We start from the raw sequence: 6375 nt of genomic DNA on the forward strand, positions 1-6375 counted from the left end.
GGAACTTTGTTGACGGTTACCTCGATTGCTGAGAGTGTGGTGCTAATAATGCCAAGGTCACGGGTTCGATCCCCTTCCGGGTCATCAGAATATTTTCAGCAACTTACGGTTTTTCATGAAATTTAAAATACAAACTTTATAAGGAAACAAATCCACACCGAATCTCAATGGGGAATTGTTTGGATGAACATCCATTGCACCTTCGACACCGGGGCGGAGAGACTCATGGACCATGGAATTATAGATAGATACGGCACAGAAGGAGGCCATTCGGCCAATCAAGTCAGTGCTGGCACATTGAAACAGCTCTCCAATTAGTCCCACTCCCCTGCTCTTTCCCCACAGCCCTGGAAATTTCTCCTTTTCAATAGTAAACCAATTCTCTTTTGAAAGTGACTATTGAATCTGCTTCCACTGACCTTTCAGGCAGCACATTCCCAATCACAATAACTCGCAGCGTAAACAAATTCTCCTCATCTCCCCTCTGGTTTTATAGCCGGTTATCTTCAATTTGTGTCCTATGGTTACCGTCCCTCCTGCCACTGGATTCTCCTTATTTTGAAAACCTCCATTAAATTTCCTCTTAAACTTCTGAGGAAAAGAATCCCAGCTTCTCCATTCTCTCCATATACCTGAAGTCCCTCATCCCTGGGCCCACTCTGTTAGACGTCAAACTGAGGATATCGCTCTGCGTGTCCGTCTCTCTCTCTTTGTCTCTGTCTCTCTCTATGTCCATCTCTTCTGTGTCCTTCCCACTCTGTTCACAGCTCGACTGTTGCTCTGACACATTTTGTATTTGTATTTGTTAGTTCTCCTTAGTAGAGTTATGAGTATCTTTGCCTGTCACGAGAGAGACCGGGCTTCATATTCCGTGATGGAAAGGATGCTTATTAACATCCCCAATTTAAAACCTTTGGGATGCTCCTTGGACTAGTTAGCAGAAAAAATGAATAGGGGACACAGATTTAAGATTTTTGGCAAGAGATATAGGGGGGATTTGAGGGAAAACTTTTTTATGCAGCGAGTGGTGAGGACCTGGAATTCACTGCCGACAGAAGTAGTGGAAGCGGAGACACTCCGTTTTCAAGGGAAGGCTGGATAGGCACTTGAGGGAAATAAACTTGCAGGGATACTGTGATAGAGCGGGGGAATGGGGCTGCTTGGATTGCTCTACAGAGAGCCAGCACAGACTCGATGGGTCGAATGCCTTCCTCCTGTGCCGTGTGACTCTGTGACTCTATGATTCTATTACCTGCATTTGTAGACTGCGGTTCTCTTCTGTGATGTTCTAACGACAGCTCATGGAACAGAGTTTCCGCAGTGTAGTGGTTCTCACATTCACCTAACACACGAAAGGTCCCGTTAGAAACCGGGCGGAAACATTTTGTAAAATATTCCCCATTAAAATTGAATCAATATGAAAAAGTTGAAATAATTTTGTGATTAAATATCAATAAAATAAAATATCTCATAAAACACGTGTATTTTCTCTGTACAATTCTGGACCATCAGCAGCAGTAGAATTCTATTCAACCACAATCTGTAGCCTCCTGGCCCGGCAGATCCCTCACTCTACCATTACCGTCAAACCAGGGGACCAAACCTGGTTCAGTGAGATGTGCAGAAGAGCAGGCCAGGAGTGGCACCAGGCGCACCTAAAAATGAGACCATTCCAAAATAGTGAAGCTGGTTATGGAATCAAGGCGGGCCAATGCAGCTGAGATACAGATTATCCAGGATCTAATTGAATGAAGGAACAGGGCTGAGGGGCTGAATGGCCTCCTCATGTTCCTATTAGTCTGTCACCAATAAGAGAATGTTACGAAACGGTTTTCTCGGGTCCCAGTGGATGATCTCATACTCACCGACATTGTACCCAGTGCTGTAGTTTATCCCATGATCTTGCAGCCAAAATGCACATTTGGAAAACCTGGAAATGTTAAAACGCCGTCCCTGGGTGGGCTCGAACCACCAACTTTTCGGTTAACAGCCGAACGCGCTAACCGATTGCGCCATAGAGACCTGTTAAAAAGTTAATTACAACATATACTAAAGCCGGAGATTACCGAGTTAACATCTCAGGTCACAGAGAGCAAGATAACGACTGTCCAGTCTCCGTTTACTTGTCCAAATTAAAGAATGTAACATTTATTGTCGGAACATGGAAATAGTCGCTGAAAGAAAATCCGTTAAACAAATTGTTTTGAAAACCCGCTTTGAGCCATTAGATCGGTTCATCTACCAATGGTGACGGTGAGATATTAACATGGTGTCTGGGTTTCTCACAACTGTTGGAATCTTCCCACGAGTTCTTTTGCTGTTGTATTTGCTCATCAATGTGGAGATCAGATATACACGCGGTCGCTTCACTGTGTGCCCCGGGAACCAGATACACCAGAGCACAGGCCAATGATGGGACTCTGTCCTGTCTGCTCTATATGGAGGTCAGTAGAAACTGAATGTAGAACAAAGAACCTACCACAACCCGCAAAGCCGAAACAGCTTAGTTGGGCGAGCGTTAGATTGACGATCCCGGAATCGGCAGGTTTTAGTTACTTTTTGTCTCCTTCACTATGAGGAGCGAATCAGGATAGATTTTTCGGATCTGAACCCGCGTTTTCTAAAGGAATGAGCGTGAAACCACATCTGAGCCGGGGATTCGGCTCCAGCCGCTGGCTGGGGGTTTGAATCCAGTCGGGGTCTAGCCGGCTGTTTTTATACCGGGACTGAGGGAGGGGCTGTTCAGCAATGGTGCGATAATAATTTTTAGAATGAGGTTTGTTAAACTAAAGAGCTCTTTTTCTGTTACTTTTGATTTACACACTGACCAGTTGTATATACGAACAGTTAACAATGTTTAAGCGATGTGGTGTGTTCAATGTTTCTGCAATAACTCGGTCACCCAGTGTGAGTCTGAACGATAATCCCCCAGCCTGGGTTCAAACCTGGCCAATGGGCGCTTTGTGGCCGGTTAGCTCAGTTGGTGTCGGAGAGCATCGTGCTCATAACACCAAGCTCGCGGGTTCGATCCCCGTATAAACCATCAGGATGTTTTCATTATTATACGCTATTTCTAAATATTTAAAATACAAACTTTATCAGTAAACCAATCCACACAGAATCTCACGGGGGCTTTATTTGGATTAACATCCATTGCACCTTTACCACCGGGGCTGAGAGACACGTCTTTCTGTTGATTTGTGTTTCTGGATTTGCTGATGAACGTTGAACAGGCGGCCTGTTCCCGATAATGGTCACAAGCAGGTAAGAGACAGACAGAGCGGCTCTGACCCCGCGAGATGGGCAACAGGCTTCAGTTCAGGACAAATGCTTCAATGAATTGTTCGCCGGCACCGAGAGAGACAACATCCAGAGAAAACCACAGGAGGAAATCGATTAATCTAAAACGTTATAAATATTTCCCGTGCTTGATGTCTCTCTATTCAATCGCCAAACTTTCAGTGCCGGAGAAATAATTCCAGTTTAAATCGTTCAGTTCGAGAATGGCAGCGGAAAGAAACTCAAATGAACTAAAAACTGCCGAATCCCGGGATTGAATCCGCGACCATTATTAAATCTGTGGAGAGAAAAACAGAGTTAACGTTTCAGGTCGATGACCGTTCGTCTGACGTTAACCCTGTTTCTCTCTCTGCAGATGCTGCCTGACCTGCTGAGTATTTCCAGCAGTTTCTGTTTCTATTTCAAATTTCCAGCATCCGCAGTATTTTGCTTTTGTACTTTTATAAATCTTCAAGTCGCTCCTCCCCACTGAGCTATTGCGGTTACGGAGCAACCTACAGTGTAGGATCCTGTCGGAGGGAAAGGGAAGGGTTTGTGTCATGAACCCGCTGCGTTTACATCAAGCATCTAATTCACCTGCAGGCTGGAGGAGCAGAGGAAGCTAGAGGGAAAGAAGTGATAGGAGCAGAAGGAGAAGACATTGGAAACTGGCAGAATCTTCTGTCTGACTGTTGTTTCAAATGATGCAGGACAGCCCTGCCTGGATTTGTAGTTTTCCCAGGAGCTGCATTGTTCGGTGCGTGCATTTTAGACATGGAAACATGTACATCAGGAGCTTGTGGTAATATTTCACCTCACTGTGTATTTCAAGTTGATGCCTACCCGCACTTGGTGCTGTGGTTGCGCGAACATGTCTTTTGTGTTCTCACCTGAAATGTTATTTTGTACAAACAGTTTGCCTGGCGCAAAGGAGTTAATAAGGGGACTTAGACTGAAATTGGCGGGGTTGTTGCGGTGGGTGAAATATGGTGACGATCTATGGTTATTATCCGAGGCGACGCTGCAGGATCATTTAAAGATCTCCCGCGGATCCACTGAAACTAGTTGAATGTGCAGCTTTGAGAGGGACTTTCTGCACCATCAGGGCAGGAAACGGGAGTGAGGGAGAGACACTGTCATCTGTGCTGAGTGTGAGTCTGTGCAGAATTGTACAGAGAAAATATACGGGTTCGTTGAGATTTTTACTGATATTGATATTTAACCACAAAATCAGTTCTTCCATTTTTTTATATTAATTCAATTTTAATGGGGAAGATTTTCATAATGTTTCCGCCTGGTATCGAACTGGGGACTATTTCGTGCGCGAGGGGAATGTGACATCCACTACACTACAGAAACTCGACCACCGTTGACTGCAGCAAGAGAATCACAGAAGAGAACTGTGGTTTACAAATGCAGGTCCGGGATTAACTTTTGAATTCATACACTTTATTATCTGAATTTCACAAAACTCATTAAACTCTGTAAAAAGATGAACAATTGTTCGAATTGATGAATCGACTTTCTGTTTCAGACAGAAGGAAATCCTAACATGGTCACCGAGTGACAGGCAAAACTTTTTAAGTGTTTTGTCTTTTGCTTGTGATGAATTGTCATCAGTTCTCATTTTACAGACGGTATTTGAGGAGTTGGTTAAAAATGTTCAGTGTTTATCACACCGGGAATCTGGTGCAGCCGTTGTTAAGTTTAACAGGGACCGACAATTGTCGCCGCTTTTACACAGGGGAAGAAACTCGCCCTGGAGGTTCAACTGGAGCAAGATCCAAAATCATTCATCCCGCCCTGGAGCGGAACCGGGGGCATTTCTGGTGTAAGGCGAGCGTGATAATTGCTACAGTCCCGAAACCTCTGCTCAGTTTGTCAGCCGCGAGTCAGAAGGACGTGTTAAGGGAGAAGGTGACCCGCTGACTCACCTCTCTGCACTGATTGAGATTGTGTCGCTTCTCCATCAAACAATATCACTTCTGTCCCACACTGAAGGCTCTCAATCCTTCTCCTCCGCTCGCTTTCTATTCAAGTAATTGGACAATGAATCAGTAATAAGGTTCCCTCGGGCTTTTGCTGGTGGATTTACTGATAAACCGGGGAATTGAGAGGAAACTGGAGCACAGGCAGGGTCCTTGCGACAGACCAGTCCGGCTAGCCCAGTCGGTGGAGTGTCGGATACTTCATCCCCACGGCGGGGAGCTGGCGCTTAAAATTTTGGGGCTGATTTTAAAGGTGATTCCCAGCTCGGTCAATGAGTGTTTCATTTAAATGCGGTTCAACAAAATAAGAAAATCTCTCCTTGATTCCGGAATCTTGTCTCTCTCCAGCCGCCCGCTGCTAAATATTGAACTGACTTCGGCCCGTCTCTCCCTTCACAACCCACCAGGGCCGACAAAACAACGGGGGATTTTACACGTGTTGTGTTCTATAACTTTATATAAACACTCTGTGTCCAACACTGTGAGCTCCTCCCTGGTGTGTCAGCTTCCGGTGTTTATAAACACTTCAGATTCCCTGATAATGTTGTTGAATCACATTTTTTGAAAGAGTCATTGACCGACAGGTGCCGGGGATTTAGAGCTGGGGATCGCCGGTGAAACCAGCCCAATAATTTGAAACACAAACCGCCCCTGAGATTAAGAGTCTCAGGCTCTACCGACTGAGCTAGCCGGGCCGGTCTGACCCCGCGCACTGCTTGTGTTACAAACCATGAACCAGTTTCCCCTCAATTCCCAGGTTTACCAGTAAATCGGCCAACAAAAGCCCGAGAGAACCTTATTACTGATACTTTATCCAATCACTTTAATGTGTGTTTTATGGTTAGCAACACTTCTGCCGCTGGAAACTGTTCTCCTTGTTTACTTTATTAAAACTCTTCATGATATTGAACACGTTGACAAAATCTCCCCTTATCTTCTCTGCTCTGAGGAGAACAACCTCTTCTTCTCCACTACTCCACGGAACTGAAGTCCCGCATCCGTCCTAAAGTGCAGTGCCCGAATTACACACAATACTCCAAAGGTTTGAAATAACTTCCTTCCTTTTGCCCTCTATGCCTCTGTTTATAAAGACCAGGATCCCGTTTTC

General features: G+C 45.1%; 1 non-coding gene across 1 annotated transcript; it reads right to left on the reverse strand.

Moving 5' to 3' along the window:
* Positions 1 to 1948: 1948 nt before the first annotated feature.
* trnan-guu (transfer RNA asparagine (anticodon GUU)) lies at positions 1949 to 2022 on the reverse strand. The gene has a single exon. It is a non-coding gene; the product is annotated as a tRNA-Asn (tRNA).
* Positions 2023 to 6375: the final 4353 nt, after the last annotated feature.

The sequence above is a fragment of the Somniosus microcephalus genome, unplaced genomic scaffold, assembly GCF_052327205.1.
Source record: "Somniosus microcephalus isolate GS21.2 unplaced genomic scaffold, FLI_Smic_1.0 unresolved_chr4, whole genome shotgun sequence".
In the NCBI taxonomy this organism is placed as follows: domain Eukaryota; kingdom Metazoa; phylum Chordata; class Chondrichthyes; order Squaliformes; family Somniosidae; genus Somniosus; species Somniosus microcephalus.